This window comes from Sciurus vulgaris (genome assembly GCF_902686455.1).
Source record: "Sciurus vulgaris genome assembly, chromosome: 7".
In the NCBI taxonomy this organism is placed as follows: domain Eukaryota; kingdom Metazoa; phylum Chordata; class Mammalia; order Rodentia; family Sciuridae; genus Sciurus; species Sciurus vulgaris.
The window spans coordinates 53,677,798-53,698,664 of record NC_136467.1 but is presented as its reverse complement, the minus strand read 5'-3'; the positions used below and the strand labels follow the sequence as shown (position 1 = coordinate 53,698,664).

At 41.0% G+C, this 20,867-nt stretch overlaps 1 pseudogene across 1 annotated transcript in view; it reads left to right on the top strand.

The window, feature by feature from the left end:
- The first annotated feature begins 9,796 nt into the window (after positions 1–9,796).
- Positions 9,797–20,867, top strand: part of LOC306666849 (sodium-dependent glucose transporter 1B-like) — a 31,967-nt pseudogene continuing 20,896 nt past the window's right edge. The window contains exon 1 of the transcript XR_013766702.1: positions 9,797–10,120. The product of XR_013766702.1 is annotated as a sodium-dependent glucose transporter 1B-like (transcript). The remainder of the gene's footprint in view (positions 10,121–20,867) is intronic.

The window sequence follows — 20,867 nt, the reverse complement described above, 5'->3', positions numbered from 1 at the left end:
CCTAATTTTAAGACTATTATATTAGGGTTTTCTTGAGGAACAGAATCAACAAGAAGTATGATTTAAAAAGGGGATTTATTAGATTGGCTTACATGACCAGAAGGTGGATAGTCCACAATGGCTGTCTGCAGCTGGAGAGCTGGAAGAACCAGCAGCTGCGCAGTCCAAGAGACAAAAGCCCCAGAACAAGAAGGATCAACAGTGCTAGCCTAGTCTGAGACCAAGGCTTCTGGAAACTACCTGGAGAATCACTGGCAGAGTCCACTTTGGAATAGTGAAGAGGTGAGAGTCTGATATCCTCAGATGATCGAAGCAGCAATCAAGAACCCATCCAAGAAGAGCCGAGCTTGCATGTGCATCTGCTTCCTTGTTCTTCCAACTTTTATTCCATCCAAGCCACCATCCTATTGGGCGGTGCCGCCCACACTTAGGGAAGGTCTCCACTTCCGTGCACTCTCCCACATTCCAGTCATTCCTGGACGCTTCTCATTGACACACCCAGAAGCCTCTTAATCATGGGCATCTCTTAATCCAATCAAGTTGACTTCGAAAATTAACCATTACAAATATCTAAGAAACACCTAATCTAAGTAAAATATCTAACATCTAAGTAAAATTAGAATGTTTAAGTAAAATTGGTAAGACTTGATAAATGGAGGCAGCCAAAAGAAGGGGTATCCCGGCGGGATCTCAGATTCTTCACTGAGATGACCAGGTGTATTGTGGTGGCGGCATGGAATACTCTAGAAGTGGGGTAGTTCTATGGATGATGGTGACGTGGGTTCAGTTTTAGGTGATAAGGATGGATTTTTGTGAAACTTGATATTTAAAGAAAATCTTTTTGGTTGTATTAAATCTCATTATACCCAAAGAAATGAGTTGCTCAAGTGCAAAGTCTTTTGTGTAGCGTTCAGAGCTCTTTACAATGTGACTAATCTGTGTCTTCCACATCATCCTCTTCTCTTTACATACCTTTATGTCAATCACACCAAAGACATCCTCCCAAATTCCCAAAAGTAAAATAGGTTCTCCTAAATCACAACTTCTGTATTTTCCTTCATATTGTCAGCCCAATTATTAAACCATATAACTTTTGTATAGTAGTTTACCACTAGTCTCCCCTACTAGTCTATGAACTCTTTAAATGTAGGAACTGTGTCTCTTTTGTGGGCACGTTTCTCCAGCATTTAGCAGAGCCTGCCTTATAAACACTCCATGCCCTAGGATGTCTCTGACATTTGCACTTATGCTCTTTACTAGAAACTTCCTTCTTCCCATGACAAATTCTACTTACTCTTCAAAAACGCAGAGGAAATGTTACCTATGATATAAAGCTGCTCCCCCACCCTTTTCCGCTACAGTCATTTCCCCACCTCCTAACTACTTGTCAGTCTGTGAACATCTTAACTAGCTATTGGTTCATCAGTCAGCTTGCAAGTACCCCTCTCTGTTATTGGTCCCCTGTTAGCCCGGGGGAATTCAACTGCTTAAGGATAGCTCCCACCATCTTTTCTCATGCCTCTCTCTTCTCTCCTCACTTTCATGCTTCTCTCTCTCCTCTTTGCTTTCATGCTGCCTCCTCCATTTCTCTCTCTCCTGCATGTGCGCTCTTTCTATTTTCCTTTCATTTTCTCTCCTACCCACAGGGAGACACTCTGTGTGCTTAATAAACTCCCTTATGTCAATTCCCGTGTCCGGCGTGGTTTTCTGGGTTCTTACATTGTTGCTGTGACTTGGATGGTCTCTTCCACTGTCTCTTAAGCAAGTGGAACCCCATCTGATACCCCAGTGCCCCCCGGATACAGCCTTGCCTTCCATTGGCCCGGACGCTCTGCTCTGCTCTGCAGAAAACCTGATGTGACTCGAAAAACCTGATGTGATGTCCTCAACCCTTCCCGGCTTTTGCCTGGCCCACATTAATGCTTGTGTGACGACCCCATCAATGTGCTGCCTCCTCGTCTCCAGCACACTACTCTGACCCTGGGACGCCCTGGCCACAGACTCAGCTGTATCAGTCTCCACCATGGAATCTGGGTCCTCCATTCTAGCAGATTCACCCCTGGGATGTCTATTAGACAACTTTAGAACCCTTTGCCTGACCCCCAGCTAAAGTCATCAAAACTTAATATTTGGCCACAGTACCCTTTAGATAATCAATCCAAAATGGCCCCGTAATGGCACACAGCTTCTGTGAGCGAGCATGCAGATGGAAAGGGATTCCTTATCTTCCAGTCTCTTCTTTCTTGCTTCTTGGCTCTTCCTGCAAACTCAAACACTTCCTTTTGGCTTCTTCTCCCCTCTTAATCCCTCCTCCTCTTCTGACTTTGACTCAGCTCTGTTTCTGCTTCCATTCCCCTGCCCAGCCCATCTAGTCCTCCTGCCATGAGGTCCCGCATATGCCAGTGTGGAGGGATTAACTAGCCCAACAGTCAGTGGCATGTCCCAGTAAGGAGTATGATATATCTGCCCCATTCCTCTAAAGTAGTGGGAGATAATGTTTCACAATTTTCTTGCATCCAAACCTGAATTGATTACTAAAAGGGTTAAAATGCCCTAGGCATCAAGTTTCTGCTAGAACCTGTTAGCTCCTTTCAGATCTCAGTCAAGGTTTACATTGAAATGTGAATGGAGAAAGCCAGAAGGTGCAATGGGAGACCAGTCTCAAACCCAAGGAAAAAAAAAAGTGTCCATTTAAAATTTCTCCTGGGCTGCAACACAGAACACTTTATCTCTCCCTTTCAACTCTTCTCTCTACCCTTCTCCTTCTCACTCTCTCATGCTATAATTAATGGCCATTATCATTTTTCTTCTAGGACTCTTGTTTTTCTTATATGCCATATTTTTGAGCTCACAATTTTGATCCTACATACCTAGGTTAATGATTTTTGATCAGTTCTTTTTATCCAACTCTAGAGTTATTTTTGAACATCTGTTACATTGCAATGGAGATAAACATTACAAGGCCTTTGCTTTTGTGTTAAATATAAGCATGCATATAATTAAAATTTTAAAAATGGATTCAAATACTTTTAATTCACATGATTTAAAAAGATTCAATTTAAATTGGGTAAACTAATTGAAGCAACATGTCTTTAAAATTAACTCACAAGTCTCTAGGTGGTCAAACTAATAAAATCTTGATGCTTATAAAATGTCTAATATCAATTTTTCTAGGACTTTTCTTCAACAGGAAAGAGATGGCAAATACTGTTGGTACACTTGTCTGATATCTTGTTTTTTTTTTTACAATAAGATGAGTGAATTAGAGTTGACATGTATGGGATTACTAAAATGTGTTTGTTAGAGACATCTGATTAATTTACAAAGTTATTCCATGGAGTGACATACTTAAATATTATTCTTTGTATAATAAATGTGTTCATATTTTCCAGGTATACATGCCTTTAAAGCAGAAAATTTATCAAGCTGCTATTCTCCAAATTAAATGTGTATGTGATGGTAATTATAAACTTATCATTTAATGTTCTATTATAGGACCTATCATCAATAGGGTATATGTAAAATTTGTTACTTTTTACACTGAGATAAAAAATTTAAATGTAAATGTATTTCTAAAAGTGAGAGCCTGATTTGTTTAAAGGTTAATATTGTGAAACATGAAAGCATTTTGCCACTTTGTCACACAAAAGGATAGTTAAAAGTCTCTCAGCCTTTCTTTAATTCATGTTTTAGATATAATGCTAACTAATGTTCATATAGACTCAGGAATCAATATATATAAACTTATTGAAATGACATTTAAGAAAGAGTGTAATGTGCAATAGGAAAAATGGGACAAGAGTGACTGAGATTGGGGTCTCTGACCTCATGGCTGTGGCATGCCTGGTGCCTGGGAGTGTTCCTGTGCAGGGGCACAAGATGCCTAACTGCTGTGGCAGTACCCTCCCCTGAGGGAGGCTCTATACAGGAGTCCTATCAGCTCTGACATTGATCTCAGGCACACAGCTCTTGGGCAGGAAGGAATTCTTTTGCTAGATAACCAGTGTTTCATAACCTCCCTTTTCTGGTTCCTGCCCACCTTACAGTAACTTTGGACAGTGAACTTCCTTGAGAGCTACACAGAGCTCCTAACATTGCACTTTGCAGCTGTGAAAAAGTTACATAGATGTCCTAGTCTCTGTAACTTTCCTGAAAACAAAGAATAATGCTTACATACATATATAAAGATTGCTGACATAACTCTTTAGATCTGCATTTCCATCAGAGAACAGAGCTCCATCTGATTTCAGTTTAATCTACAAAATCTGTGTTTATAAACCTTTATTTTCTAATATTACTTTTCCCCTCACTGAACTTGAGGATTTGGTCATGCTGGTCATGGCAAAAGAGGAAAAACTTTGCTTCAGGATTAGAACATTTTACCTAAGATTTGTGAAGAGCCCCACCTTACCTGAGATAAGGCTCAGCCTCACCCTGCTGCATGTTAGAATGGCTCTAAAGTAAGCCAGACTTCAACTCATTTAAAGTTGTGTTCAAAAGTTTGATGTTTGTCGTAAAGATTACTGTGATCTCAAACAGGGGATATAATGAATAACTCAACCAAAATTAAAGATAGCTATTGCACAGACTGAATGTTTTACTGTTGGTGACTTCATTTTGTATTTTCCTTGTAACCTCTAATTGTTGCCTGATTAATATTTTGCAGAAGTACTGCTTCCAAGAGCAAACACCGTAAATTAAATTGAAATAGTAAGCCATCACCTATAGAACAGATAATGTAGACCCCAATTAGATAAAATGGGGTAAATAACTGTAAAGTCATAGACTGAAATTAAAACCCAGCACTCTTACTTTATGACTGGTGAGACTGGCTTGCTGGATGGTTAAGATCAAACTTAGAGATTGAAATTAAATACAGAAGCCAAGAAAAAAACCAGTATCTTGCCCTCACTCAGCCTGAATCCAGGGAACAAGCAGACTTTCCTAAGGAGCTTTGCAACTCTGGGTCACATGACTTCCTGATCAGGAAGATTGATGAGGACACTAGAGGATGAAAAGCCAATCAGTGCACCTGCTGCAGAGGAGGGTCATAGAAAAAGGGAGACATTGCTAGTGCTTCCAAGGGAAGCCACCTCATTGAGGAGACCCTGCCTAACGGACAGCACTAACGGAAGCTGCCCTTAAGTTCTCTATGAGTGACCCCTGTGGGAACTCAGCTGACTTTTTAATAGACAGGAACAGGTCACTTTGACCAGCTTGATCTTAGACACCTAGCAAAACAGTTAAAGCCAATATATAGCCATTCTTGGGCATAGAAAAGAAATAATAGTTAAAAGTAACTTGAGATGTACACTTGTGTTAGTCCACTAGAATAAAGACTAAAAGCTACAAAAGAGAGATTCTTAGGCAAATGTGCCTGATAATGATAAAGAGAAACTGCCAGAGTCAGAAGTTTTTAGTCAGTTTAAGGCCTACAGACACAGGTAGGCTTAATCTATGTTTGCTAGTAACAGAAGTATAGAGATCTCTACTAAATGTTATGTTTACATTCCTGATAACCTGGACAAAGTTAAAGTTCCCAAATAAAGGCCTTGTCCTCTCCAGCCTTTGCTAGGCCTTGTTATGGGAAAAACTTCTCAATTCTTCCACCCCCTGGTGAGGAATTATTGACTTCCATCATCTTTATGATATGCACTGGCATGTTCCAGATTCTGCAACATTTATCTTGTACTAATCTCATTTCAGTACTCATGTCTTTTTGTTCTTCTCTCACAGAAGCACCCACTCCCAGATGCCTTTACAACCTGCTCTTCCCCAACCAGACTTCTACCATGGACACCTAGATTGACCCGATTTCTAAAAGGGGAACTCCAAATGGCTTGCCCCACGCTGCCCCCTTCCAGTTCGAAGAATCCAGAGCGATTGTTGTCCCCTTTTCCCTACAGCAGTAAAGGAGTTCCTAAAATTAGAGGGGGGAATGAAGCCAGAATTGGGGACAGGCAATTAGTGTAGAAACGGATCAATTAAATCGAGGAAATGAAGTCCATGAAAGCCATTTGCCTCTGGAAATCTGGAAGTTGGAGACTGCCCCTGGAAGAATGGACTTTTTACATCTCACCTGCAAAACCAGGCCTAGTTATGTAGGCAGGAAGGAGAGATAAGGGGGGAAATAACTGGAAAACAAAAGATTTTCTTATAAAAACAGAAACAGGAGAATATAATATAAAGCTGCTCCCCTGCCCTTTTTCACTACAGTCATTTCCCCGCCTCCTAACTACTTGTCAGTCTGTGAACATCCTAGCTAGCTATTGGTTCATCAGTCAGCTTGCAAGTACCCTTCTCTGTTATTGGTCCCCTGTTAGCCCGGCAGAATTCAACCGCTTAAGGATAGCTCCCCTGCCACTTTTTTCTCATGCTTTTCTATTCTCCTCTCCTCACTTTCATGCTTCTCTCCTGCTCATTTTCATACAGTCTCCTCCATTTCTCTCTCTCCTGCGTGCGCACCCTTTCTCTTTTCCTCTCATTTTCTCTCTTACCCTCAGAGAGACACTCTGTCTGTGTGCTTAATAAACTCCCCTATGTGATTTCTTGTGTTCAGCGTGGTTTTCTGGGTTCTTACATTACCCTCTCTGTGAAACACTGTACAACTCTTCCAAGTGCAGTTACTTCCTTCCATGTTCCTGTAGCTGTTTCTCATATTGTTTTTCTTCTACCATAGCTAGAATCCTGCCATCAGGTTTCAATTTACATGCATTATTTCAACTAAATAAAAGATATCACGAATCACGACCTCTCTCTTGTTGGTCTGACTCTAATTATTAAGGTCCTGTTATATGTCATCTCCTTGATTTTCAAAGCTCTCACTGAAACTTTAAGAGACACACTGGAAATCAACTAGAAAGATTTTGTAAGAGTCTATGCAAGCAATGAGGAAGACAAAAACTAAAGTTGTGGTAATAGACAGTTGGAAGCATATTGAAGAGCCATTTCTGAGAAAAGCAGGAAATAGTTAATCATTCATACTTTTTTTTTTTTTCTTTTTTTGGTACCAGGGACTGAACCCAGTGGTGCTTAACCAGTGAGACACATCCCAAGCCCTTTTAAATATTTTAAATAGAGACAGAATTTCACTGAGTTGCTTTAGGACCTTGCTAAGTTGCTGAGACTGGCTATGAACTTGTGATACTCCTGCCTCAGGCTCCCAAACAGCTGAGAGTACAGGCATATAGCACCACCGTGCTGGGCTAGGATTTAATAATTCAAAGGATGAAACTGGAGAGCTGGGTTGCAAGGAATGGTAAGACTGAGCTTTGTGTTCTGGGAGCCTCAGTGGATGACAGAGTAATTGGGTGGAAAAAACCATTTCAGAGAAATGACTAAGAAAACATGCATGCCACATTTTTATGCTGTGGTCTGGTTGGTTAAAGAGCAAAGAGAAACAAAGCTGGAGTTGGACAAAAAAGATAAGGCCTGTGGGAGAAGACAAGGCCTGACAGACTGGCTGGAGGATTGCATGTTCAAGGCCGATTTGGGAAACTTAGCCAGACCCTGTCTCCAAATAAAATAGTAAACAGAGTTGGGTATAGACTCAGTGGCAGCTCAGTGGTAGAGTGCTTGCTTAGCATGTGTGAGGTCCTGGGTTCCAGTTCCCCATCCTGAAAAAGCAAAACAACAAACAAACAAAAAAAGCAAGATAAGGCCTCTCCTTTTCAGAGGGCATCACATTCCTCAGCAGTTCTACAAACTGATGCCCTGGTCCACTTCCTTACCACACTGGAATTATCTCCAGGAATTGCAGCAGCATGTGTGCTTGGAACCACAGCATAGGGCCCAGAGTTATTTCTTTACCTACTATTATGCTGTTCATCTACTGCCACTGAAACTCTGAGTGTCCTTGGGCAAGATGTTACTTCCTCTCTACTTTAATCTTGTATGTATAAGTGGCATTAAGGTGGGATTCAGAGTGGTGTTGTGAGGATCAATTGAGAGAGTATGCGGGAAAGCTAACACATTTACACACGAGGGTCAACAAATAATTGTGAATTAAAAGATGAACCACAGACCAAGAACATCAGATGTCCAAGGTGGAAGGGTAAGGGTTTCAAATAATTTATAAAGGTAAAAATGTTGGCTTACCTCTACTACCCAGGAGACCCAAGGAGTGGACAAGGACCTACTTTTGGCTGCTTTTTCTTGCAAGGTTTGGCTTCATATTACATTTAAAAAAACTTTTTTAGTTGTAAAAGACAAAATAACTTTATTTTATTTTATTTATTGTTATGTGATGCTGAGAATCAAACCCAGTGCCTCACACATGCTAAGCAAGCATTCCACCACTGAGCTACAACACTAGCCCCTTTGTAAATGTTTTTATTCTACTTTTAAAAACTGGGGATCCAACCTAGAGTTACTCTGCCACTGAGATACACAGCCAACCATTTTATTTTTTTTTTTTATTGAGAGAGAGAGTATCCCTAAATTGCTGAGGCTGTCCTCCAACTTACCATCCTCTTGCCTCAACCTCCTGAGTTGCCAAGCTTACAATCATGTGCTACCACACATGGCTAAATATATATTTATACCTGTTGAGATATATTTTGATGTACCTCCAGCAGTGAAACCAGAGCGAGTTACAGAAACAGACCACTTGACAATTCATTCACTTTTCTCCTCTTTTGAAATTGTATTTCTGTTAGCCTGAAAGCCTGCCAACTTAATGAAGCTAAATCTACAACAGTCACATCATCTGATGTTCCTTCAACTGGATCTATATTTGAAATGCCACAACCTTTCACGATGGGGATAAGAAGAGGCTCTGCGAGCCACCACGCGACACACAGCTCTGTCACACTTGTTTTTTTGTCTTCTCACCATGGAGTCATTTCTGAACAGCTGTCCCTTTGGTGGAACCGCATTTGCACTTAGAGCACTCCCTTTAAGGGCTGCCAGCTGCAAGGAATCCTTCAGGTTGAGGTCCAATTCCAGAAATTGGAGTGCTCTTCCACTGGGCATAAGCACAGGCGGTGGTGGTGATTTAGCACCAGAGGTTTAAAGGGAGTTGACTGAACAAGGCCAACACGTGGGTCTCCAACGTGAAATCTCTTCATTATTTCCTGCTACAAGGATCCTTGCTCATCACACCAGCGTTCGCACCTCCTTGGTGTCCTTGCCCGGTCCGCCTTTGGTGGAGCTGCTTTTCATCTTCCCGGAACCCTCGCTGCTCACACGTTCGGTGTGTCCCTTACAAACGGAAGTCCCTGGTTTCCGCAGCAGGAGAGACGGGCTCGCTGCCCTTCTCACTAGGCGTGTGGCGCCCACTCCTTGCTGTTGGGCTCTCCGGGCTTCTGTGCCTGGGTGTTAGTTAAATCCTTTCACTGGCCTGGATGTGCACGGGCCGGATGTGGAGATGCTTTTGTCCCTCGGGCCCGCCACAGAGTCCCAGGAGGAGACCGCCGCGCGACGGCTGGCGGGGGCTCGGGCGGCGCTGGCGGAGGCGGCGGCCAGGCGCGCTGAGGCTCCGCCGCAGGCACAGCCCGGTCGCCCGGAGCCCGGAGCCACGGGAGCCGCCAGGACGCGCGTCTTCCCTTCGGGTTCCTGGGTTCCCAGGCTGCAGCTTCAGCTCGCTCCGTCGCGGGGCGCGGGCCCGGGGATCGCAGTGGATTCGGCAAAGCCCGCAGCTGAAACCGGAGGGCGACGCCGGTCTCCCAGGCAACACGACACGTCGGGTAGCTGCAAGATCCTGGTTGGCAAGAGGCCTGGTGTCTGCCACGTGGTCCTCCCAGAAATAGTGGGAGCCTCGGGTCGCTACCTGCGACAGCCGCGCGGTTCAAAGTCCGACTTCCCGAGGAGGTGACCCGCGACGGACCCCGGGGGAGATGGCGCAAGGTATCTCCAGGCTGGAGGGTTTGGGCTCAGAGCTCCAAGGATGGGCCGAAAAGCTCGGCGGCAGCAAGACCACGTCTCCGGAGCGGCCAAGTTGGAGCTGGAGCAGGAGTTCCGTGGTGCCGGGGCCGCGGCTGCGGGGCAGCGGCTCCTCCAGACCGAGGACCCTGCCAGGAAAGAGACGAAGGCGATGGAGGCGTGCCGGCAGAGCAGCCGGGCGGCGAGCGTGCTGCGCTGGTTCACCACCGTGATCGTGTTTGCCGCCTTCCTGGGGCTGGTGAGAGCTGGGCTGAGACCCTCCCAGGCCCTGGCGAGCAGGTGCCTTGGCAGAGAAAGCGGCCTTCCCGGTTGGAGTCTGGGCTTTGCTCCCCCGCAAGTTGTGTGACTTTGGGGGCATTAGATATTCTGCCTGGGTCTCATAATAATTTTAAACCAGTACAGTTCTACTCGTGGAGCGTTATTATCAATTAGGAAATTAATTTTCCCCTAATGTGTTTTCAACTGAAGCAAACCCTCCTGGTGTCCTTGATGTGTTGGAAAAACACAAAAGGCGTTGGTTGCACAGGTCTTCAGCCACTGCCGTCGCTTCCGGAATTATGCCACAGAGAGTGCTGTTTTGGAATTCCCTCTTCCTGGTAGTGTGACTAAATTCAGCCAACTGCTGAATTTTGCACATAGCAAATAGGCCAAAAGAAAAGTGACTCTAGATCACACAGCTAGCTGGTTGAGTGGTAGAGCCATCAACAGATCCCTTACTCTGCCTCCAGATTCCTTAAAGTTTTTCTTGGAGCAAAGTGCAAGTCTAGAAGCATGTTTGCCAAAGTCCTGGACTGCTCCTCAGTTCACTATTTGTGGCAACCTCCCATCTGATAACACAATAATTGTGATCCTGGGGAGTTGGGAGAGTCCAATGAAGAGAGTCACTTCTGGTCACTTAGCATCTTCAAGACTCAGCCATGATTGTTTCTTAGAGTGGGAGATGGGGCCAGTGAGAAAGAAAGAAATCTCTGCAGATGTTTGGTAAGCCCTCACTTTGTGCCAGGTCTTGTTGTAAATCCTTTGAAGGCATGAAGTAATATTTAGCGCCAGCATTCTGACTTTTCTCCTTTCAGGAGGTGCTTGCTGTGCCACCTATGCCCACCCTGGTCCTTAGTCTTGGCCTGCTGCTGTTCAGACAAAGGGCATACCCTGGATAGGGAGCAGAGCAGTTCAAGTAGAGTCAATTGTTTTTGAAATATTGTTGAATTAGAAACATTTTTTTCTTAAAGGCATCAAGGAATTTCCTCCAACAGACAACTGTGACCTCTAGTTCTTGTTAACACCTATAAAAAAGAAAAGTCAGATAAGTCAATTTTAGCAGTTTCTTTGCAGAAAGAAATGATTAAGGAACCAGGCACCACCTAAAGCAGTAAAGATTCAAAAAGCTCCACCCAGGAAGATGGGCAGACAGCATCAATAAACACAAGAAGAAAGTGACATAAAGAAATAGCTTGAATGGTTATAGCTCATTTGCTGCTGGTGCACATTTCTGAGCAGTCTGCAGCATGTGATGGGCCGGTTGCTTGGCTGCTAAGCAAATTGTTTCAAGAATATACTCTCGGGTGCTGTATGCTGACTTTAAAGGTATGTTGAGGTTCCCCGCATACACAGATAGCGTTAGGCCAAATTTAATTCAACAGTTCCATCCTTTTGGAGATTGAAACCTTGAGCACTTTCTATCACCAACATAATTGGCAGATTTGGCATAATTATGAAATTCACAATGTACAATGACAAATGAGTTGGAATATTCTTTAGGCCTTCTTTTAAGTTTTTATTGCCAGTTTGATGCATAAAAAAGGATAGCTGCCTAAATACATTTGACTCTTGGGGGATAGAACCCATCAAGGACACTTACGATGCCTACCAGCAGGACACTACCAAGAAACTAAAGTACAAGGGTCTCCATAAACCAAACAGATCAAAATCAAACAATGCAAGATTCATGCAACCAAGAGTTCAACAGCACTGGAGTTCAGTTGTTCATGGTCTCTGGGACATGATGGCAATTAGGGAGCATAGTTGGATGTTAGCCTGATAACTCCTCATAGCAACCTGAAGACCCGCTAAACCTGGAGATGAGAGAAACGTGGAATAGCCAGGCTTACCATCAAACATCCAGGTTGCCTTCAAGCCAACTATTAGTGGCTACCATGAAAAAACCATGTATTCCTTTTTCTGAGTTGTTCACTTAATGTATACACTGGCAGCGCATAGAGAAACAGCTTTATCATCACCCATCTTTTTTGTTTTTCTTTTGTTTTTGAGCTGTGGTTTGAACCCAGGGCTTTATGCATGCTAAGCAAACACTGTTCTAACTGAGCAACACCCCCAGCTGATCAGCCATCTTTTAAATTTCTCTTTCTGTAACAACAAAATCAAGGGAATGTTAAACACAGCATTTTTTGGTTTAGCACCATAAACAAGCCCCATACATGGGCACAAAGGAGATCTGAAACTGAATTTTGTTCTCCCAAGTGTTTTGTTGAGCATAAATATTCTCAGCACTCAATCAGAGAGCAGCTTCTACTGTTCTAATTCCCTGAGAAGTCTGATTGGCTAGAATATCCTAAACTTCCCCCGATTAATGTGTTAGCTTCTAATTCCATACCATTAGCACTTTACTTGTGTCAAGAGTGAACACACAAAATCCTGTTTAAAACTTTTGTATCCTCAATGTTGGTATGAATTTTATATCGATTCTTTTGATCTCTGATAATGGGAGGTATGGGAACTTTTAGGGAAAGCTCTTCAGAAGGCAGGAGTGAGCCAGGGATAATAGCAAGATTTGAACCAGGGCAAATGCAAAACCAGGCAAATTCTCCAGTCTCTTGGAGGCCGAAAAGAGTGTCACCTAGTGGCCATCAAGTAGTAATCTGTGGAATTCATCACCCTTAAGTCTGCAAAGTTGTGAACAAGTCCAGCGGGAAACATTGTGTGTGTGTGTGTGTGTGTGTGTGTGTGTGTGTGTGTGTGTGTGTGTGTGATCCCTTTATAGCACGCTGTGAGGGAATGTAACCTTGTTTATTGGAAAGAGATGTTCCTGGATTTAATGTGACATCATACTAGTATTTGTAGCTGCGCAGGTCTTTTGTACACAAAACCTGGAAGCACAATACACTTTGGCAGACATCACTTGTAGCTTTCACCCACATAGGTTCTTCCTGGTTCTTTCATATGTACAATTTTGCAGACATCACCCAGATAGGCTTTCTATAAATGGTAGAGTTCAGGTCATTAATTGTAAATGTCAGAGTACTATTTCAAGCAAGTGTGGGACAGCAAGGAGCAGTGACGTGTAGAAACTCAAGGAGCACTTCCATTCTTCCTTTGAAGTTTTAAGGTGAATCACTGGGAATGTAAAGCAGCATTGGAGTAGTGGAATTGCTTCCTGATTAGCCCACAAGTCCAATAATTGCTCTGACTTTTTGCTAGAGCATTAGCCTTTGCTAAAGCTGTCTGCAGAAATTGGCCACATGTAATTTTCTGTAAGCAAAGGGAAGGGATTAGTCTAGCAGGTAATAAAAGGATAAAGGAAAAAAGATAAGCCTTTCAGCATGGTAGAGAAGTCTGGATCCCTGATCTTGGGAAAGCTGTCCATATCTAGGATGCCCTCTGCTTTTGGGGGAAACCTCCCTGATCAGTTTTACTTTAATGTCCCCGACAGGTGTCAGTATCAGGAGTCTGGAGGGGCCCACTAAGTGGAGAAATGTAGATTCAAGACTAAATGTTCTGACATTTTGTTTTAGAGAAAAAACAGACATGACCCTTCCAGCAGAGTAAAGGGTAGTCATTTTCTGGTGTTATTTTTAAAACACCCATTCTCTAGTTTCCAGATTATAAAATGTCTGGCTGTCATCAATTAGTGGAACAAGAAGGGCTTTTTATTGTTTTTTTGTTTTGTTTTGTTTTTTTTCCTGGTGGAAAGTAATGCAAAAATGCATTAAAGTTTTTCTTTGTGTTTGTCTCTGTGTCTTCTACTCTGTACCATTGGTCTATGTATCTGTCTTTATGCCAGTACCATGAAGTTTTTGTTATTATAGCTTTGTAGTATAATTTGAGGTTGGTTGTTGAGGTACTTCCAACAGTGGTTTTTTTGCAGGGGTGCTTAGAATTGCTTTGGCTATTTTTTTTTCTTTTTTAGTTGTAGGTGGACACATACTTATTTTATTTATTAATTTCAATGTGGTGCTGAGGATTGAACCCAGGGCCTCACATGCTAGGCAAGTGCTTTACCACTGAAGTACAACCCTAGTCCCTCCTTTGGTTACTTTGGATCTTTTATTTTTACAAATGAATTTTAGAATTGTTTTTTCTAGTACTATGAAGAATGTCATTGGTGTTTTGATGGGAATTGTGTTGAATCTGTATATTGCTTTTTATACTATGGCCATTTTAGCCATATGAACAATGTTAAGTTTGCCTATCCATGAACATGGGAGATTTTTCAATATTCAAGTGTTTTCTTCAATTCCTTTCTTCAGTGTTCTGTAGTTTTCATTGTAGAGGTCTTTCACCTCCTTTCTTAGATTTATTCCTAGAAAAAAATTTTTGGGGGATGAGGCCATTGTAAAAGGGATTATTTTCTAATTTATTTCATAGCAGATTCTGTATTGGTGTATAGGAAAGCTGCTGATTTTTGTATATTCATTTTATAACCTATTACTTTGATGAACATGTTTATTAGCTCTAGCAGTCTTTTGGTGCAGCTTTTTGGATATTTGAAGTATAAGATTATATCATCTGCAAACAGTGATAATTTGACTTCTTCATTTTCATTTTATCCCTTTTATTTTCTTCTCTTTCCTAATTTCTCTGGCTGGCAGTTCTAGTACTATATTGAATAGGAGTGGTGAGAGCAGACATCCTTATATGTTGTATCCCTGTTCTTGTTTATTCTAAGAATTTAAAAGTTTCTCCTATCCTTCGAATCTCATTTGAAGAACATCATAGTTCAAAAAAGTGTAGTTCAATCTCCATGTGTTTATGTAGTTTGTGTAGCATTTTTTGGGGGTGTGTGATGATTTCTAATTTCATTTTGTTAGGATCTAAGCAATTATTAATTTACTTTGTATTTGTTAAAAGTTGCTTTGTGACCTAAATTATGGTCTATTTTGGAGAAGGTTCTAGGGACAGCTGAGAAGAAAGTGAATTTGGCTGCTGTTGGATGAAATATTCTGCAGATATCTGTTAAGTTCATTTGATTTATTTTTTAGGTCTGAAGAGTGGTTAGTGAGTTTATGTCTGGATGACCTATTGGTGAGAGAAATGTGTTGAAATCACCCAATATTATTGTACTGGAGTCTGTGATATGAGAGAAGCTATTCCTGCTTGCTTTGGGGCTCTATTGGCATGGTATACCAATTTCTATACTTTTTCCACTTGTGGTTGTCTTTGGTTGTAAGGTGAGTTTCCTGCAAGCAGCATATAGTTGGAGCTTGTTTTTTCATCCATTCTGCCAGTGTATGTCTTGTAATTGGAAAGTTGAAACCATTTACATTCAGTGTTACACAGAAGATATTTAGGAATTCCTGCCATTTTGATTTATTTGTAATATTTTTTCCCAATTTCTCCTTTGCTTAGATACTCTCAAATGATATTTGTCCATTAATGCATTTTGGAGTTTGTTTTTGATTTCTTCTGTGTGTAGTATTTCTATAAGTAGTGCTGGTTTAGTAGTCATGAATTCTTTTAGTTGTGCTTGTTCTGGAAGGGTTTTGTTTCTTTGTTGATTCTGAAGAATAGGTCTGCCAGATACAGTAATCTTGGTTAACAGTTATTTTCTTTTGGGCTTGGAACACATCATTCCAACATCTCCTGAATTTTAGAGTTTATATAAAAAAAATCACAAGTAATTCTGATTGGTTTGCCTCTAAACTTGACCCTACATTTTATTGAGGTTTTTAAAATTTTATCCTTGTCCTATGTGCTACGCATTTTAATTATAATATGCTGTGGAGAGGTTCTTTTTCTCTTTTCTTTTTCCATTTCCTTCCTTTCTTTTTCTTGTTCTTTTTTTTTTTTTTTCTTGGACTGAAAATTGAATCCAGGGTACTTTACCACTGAGCTGCACCCACCATCCTTTTTATTTTTTATTTTGAGACAAGGTTTCACTATGTTGCCAAGGCTGGTGTCACACTTATGATCCTCCCACCTCAGTCCCTTGAGTTGCTGGGATTTCAGGCATATACCACCATGTGTGGCCAGGTTCTTTTTAAACCTTTTTTATTTGAGGTTCTGAATGCATTCTGTATCTGACTCTCCATCTCATTCTCAAGACTTGAAATGTTAATTTCCTTAAAGTGGTTATCCATGCCATTAACCTTCATCTGACAGTGTTCTTTGATTCCAATTATTCTTAACTTTGTTCTTTTGGTGCTGTCCCAGAAATCTTGTATATTCTGGTCATGATTACATATCTTCTTTTCTTTAATACTGTCTGAATGTTCAAATGGTAACCACTTGTCTTCCAGCTCTGAGATTCTCTTTTATGCATGCTCTACCCTATTAGAGAGACTTTTAACTGAACATTTTGTTTTATTGTGTCTTTCATTTCCAACATTTATATTTGGTTGTTTTTCAATATCTTTCTCTACCTCTTTATTGAATTTCTCATTCATGTCTTGAACTAACTTCCTAAATTCATTGAGTTATTTTTCCATGTTCTCTTTGGAATTCATTGATCATTTTAATAATCATTCTTTAGAATTCTTTTTGAAAATACTTACACCTTAATTATTTACATAGAACATTGGTCCAATAACATAAAAACAGAGAAACACCATCTGGGCACTTATCCCTTTCAAAGTTCAGAGATAAAAGGATTAACCTTTTTTCCCATTATTTTCTGTAGATGAGTCTTTGTTCACACTGAAATCATCAGCCAATTAAATTCTGGCATTTTCCCAAGATGCTGTGTGAAAAGGCTGCTGAAGGCCACTACTGTAAAGTAGTATAAGGACTCTCTCATTCACCAATTCTGGCACACTTCTGAAATATTCCCAAACATTTTCATTTTTATTTCTGTCCAAGAGGCTGGGTACTAGGAATAGGATATAAGCACAAGTACATATAAGCATCAAGATTACTGCCAACAAGCTCTGAAAATTGAAAATGACAGGCATAGTGAGTCTTTTGAATTTATTTATTTACTTTTTTGTACCAGGGATTGAACCCAGGGGCACTTAATCACTGAGCCATATCCCTAGCCCTTTTTCATATTTTATTTAGAGACAGGTTCTCACTGAGTTGCTTAGGGCCTTCATAAGTTGCTGAACCTGGCTTTGAAATTGCACTCCTCCTGTCTCAGCCTCCCAAGATGCTGGGATTACAGGTGTGCACTACTGTGCCTGAATCCTTTTGAATTCTCTATCTGATATTTCGTCCACTTTGATACTTTTGGACTCAGTTGCTGATGAATTATGATCTTTAGGAAGTGTTATGTTAACTTGCTTTTTCATATTACTTCTATTCCTTTGTTGGGTTTTGTGCATCTGTTGGGATGGATTTCTCTTTTCTCTTTTGTGTGGGCACAGCCCTCTCTTGGAAGGTGTTCTGGGATAGCATATTGTTGCTAATTTTTCAATATATTTCTAAGTGGGCTTTATAGTATAGTTCCCCTGTTAGTTCTTTGGTGATGGTGTATATAGTGTCAGATCTTGAGGATCCCATTTTCCCTGTAAGTCTCACAAGAGTGGGATTCTGCTTGTAGATCTAGCAATTTCTTTGTGTATAGCAGCAATATGTGGGGGACACCTTCCAAGGTTGCTCCTCTTCACAACTCTAAATTCTAAAGGGGCATGGGAGTGATCTAGGTTGAGACCCCTCATAGTTATGGTGTCCACAGTATTTGTTAATTGTTTCTGTTATTGCTGTAGGAGTGGATGTCCATGACTGAGACCTGAGGGCCCCCCCAGTCATTCCTACTGTGGACTGGTTGTTGGTTTGAGTTCTTTGTCTCCCCAATTCTTTGCATTCAAAGTTTCTTTGAAGTTTGAATATGGTAGTTCATGTGTGGAGTAACGTGTGTTGTCTCTTGGCTGGGATTGGAGTGTAGCTCAGCCACAGAGTCTTTAACCTATCAACTCATAGTGTTCCAGTAGATTCCCATACCCCATAGAAAGGGGGGAAGCAAACAACTATCAACAGCAACAAATAATATGCAGCATTAAACAAATACCTGGTGCCTACTATGATATCTAAAACATCAATCACCACAAAAATAGGAAATTTCTGATGGAGTCTGAAATTGTCAATAGCAGCAACAATAAATGGCCATGAACTAGACCTGGTATTAAAGTAAACAGGAGATATGAGCTATGCCATCCACAGTACTAATAATTGCAACACCATGAATGGGGGAACAGGAAGTTAATAAACCAAATAGTTCCCAAAGATGGTAAAATAACTGTTTATTAAGAGGGAAGAAAATGTGATACACAGGTAAAAGAAAGTGTGGAATATTCAAAAGGTGAACAGAGAGAAAGGAGAAGATCTGTAGCAAGTGATAGTTGTCAAGAAGGAGGGGAGACAAGAACCAAAATACATAGAGAGAACAAGAGAATTTAGCTATAAGAGGGAAAAGAAAGAGAAACAAGAAAAAGAAATCCCAAAATAAATGAAACCCCCAATCCTCAAGAAAGCAAAACAGGAAATATAACAATTTTAAAATGATGAAAAGGAGGGAAAACTAAGCAATTATGTATTTGTATCCATCAGACAATCAGTACAGCAGTTACACCAAAGAGAGAAGAGAGAGAGAGAGAGAGAGAGAGAGAGAGAGAGAGAGAGAGAGAGAGAATTCTTAATGAAAAATGAAAACTGTCTCTACTAGAGTGGTCAAAAGCATTGACAACTTGAATAATCATTGCCTATGCCAGATTGCCCTTCTTTCCATTTTTTCTTGGGCTATATATGCCTTAGGAGAAGTACTGGAGTTTGTTAAATCTTTCCTCTTTTTCTGTTACTCACTGAGCTGCCAGCTTGAGTGACCTGGAACGGAAGCTGGTTGAAATAGCTCTCAGCTTCCTGTCTCACCAGTAGTAGTTAAGGCAGAGTGGGAAGTTCTGTTCATTGGAGTTTTGTCTGGACAGAACAAATTCATGTGCTTCCAGGGTAAAGCTGCTACAGACTTCTAAATGTGAAGTTGCAACAGCTGGGGTTAAACTTTAATCAGGTCTTTGGGACTTTGTCAAGTGACTTCTGCTTTGGAGAGATTAGATCAACATACCTGTAGGGCCAGGCAGATGCTGGGCGTCTGGATTTCAAGAGTTTACTGAGAATTCTACTTGTATAGGGGAGCCCATGAATATGACCTTTCCAGGTTCAGTTTCCAAGTGTAATTCCCGAGTATAATCATGGCAGCCTATTCAATTTTCAGTCCTCTTAGGCTGATCACATGAATCCCCAGACATGATGGCCAAGCTAGATACACTCCTTTTCTTATCTATGACTTGAAACAAAAACCCTACTCCTCAAAAAACTTGAACGTCCATGGGTACAATTTTCTCTGCCAGGTGCATGTTCTGCTAGGTATACCATAGGCCACATGGTAGGTGGTTTCTGGGGCAGTATGGCAATATTGGCTTTGATCTCCTGAGCTCCTGCAGCAGCATGGTCTCTTCAGGATGGCTTCCCAGCTCATCCCTCTGCTTCCAGATGAGAAACACAGAGCACTTTTCAAACACCATCTCACTGTGCATCTTATGGTTCATTAATTTCAGACTGCTCTTCTGTTCTATAGGTTTTTCTGTGCCATATTTGTCTCCTGTATTTCTCTTTCTGTTTGCGTTATCCCTCCCTTCTGTGGTGAACCAGTGCTATTGCCGCTGCTACTACTGGCTTGGCTCCAATGTACTTTTTCTTCTCCTTTGTTCAATGCACCCAAAGCTTTGGACTCCTGAGAGTCGCTGAGTGTGCAAGATTGAATTTCAGTGAATTCCTTCTTTTCACCCACCTCACTGAAAAGCAGCACTCCCACTGAGATATGGAGCAACTGGAAATGCAGCCTTCCTTCAACCACTGTCTTGAATCTCCTCCAGGGTACAGAGCTTTTAATCATGGAACCTGTAAAGACTCAACAAGGACAAGGCAGCTATCAATCACTCCATGACTACACACTGAGCAATGGATTTATATCCATGTAAATTCCAACTTTTGTTTCTCCAGATCAGGTGTATAGCACTTCTTATTAACTTGGTTATGATAGGTAATTAAATTTGGGTCATTCTTAATGGACTTCATTCAAACTGTATGTCTTCACAATTTTAGCACTTACTGAGTTAACACAAAAATCTGCCAAGTCATTTCCTTAGTATTCAATTAATTCTAACTGTGCTCAATATTGGATTAAACATTAGCTTGATGTTTATGAGTCATTTGATTTCTTCTTTTCAGTTCTGAGATTCTTACCCAGTGCAATGAAATGATCTTAAAGTTATCAGAAATCTGTACTAGAATATTTTCCATGAATGTCCTTGAACACAAAACTAAAAATGGCTACAGAAAGATTTTTCTTTTGCCTTTTATAAGGAATTTTATAATGAAGTGATCTTTAATTCAATTAACCTTCTAGATGATTCTGTTTAGCAATTGAAGAACGCATCAAATTAATTTTGTGGTTTTGAATCCTTACTTTTCTAACACATTTCTCAAGCAGAGATTTTCATCTATGTGAGAAGATCCCTACTATGACCATTGTATTCTAAGCTGTCCTTAGTAAGGTTAAGCCATTTCTCAGAAAATGAGTTCTGAGCCCATGATTTTGAAAATAGTTAGTGGATGTCCTATGAAGTGGATTTCTAAACTCCTGGAGTCTCAGATCCTTAGATTTGGAGAAACCCATTTTCAAAAAGTACCTACCTCTTCAACTGTATACAGCCCAGTTAATTTTTGGATCTAATGTGATCTTGTTACTAGTCAACTAAATGTTCTTTTGCTCAACTCAGATAGAAATCATGAATGGGCAAAGTGGAGCTCCCTTAGTG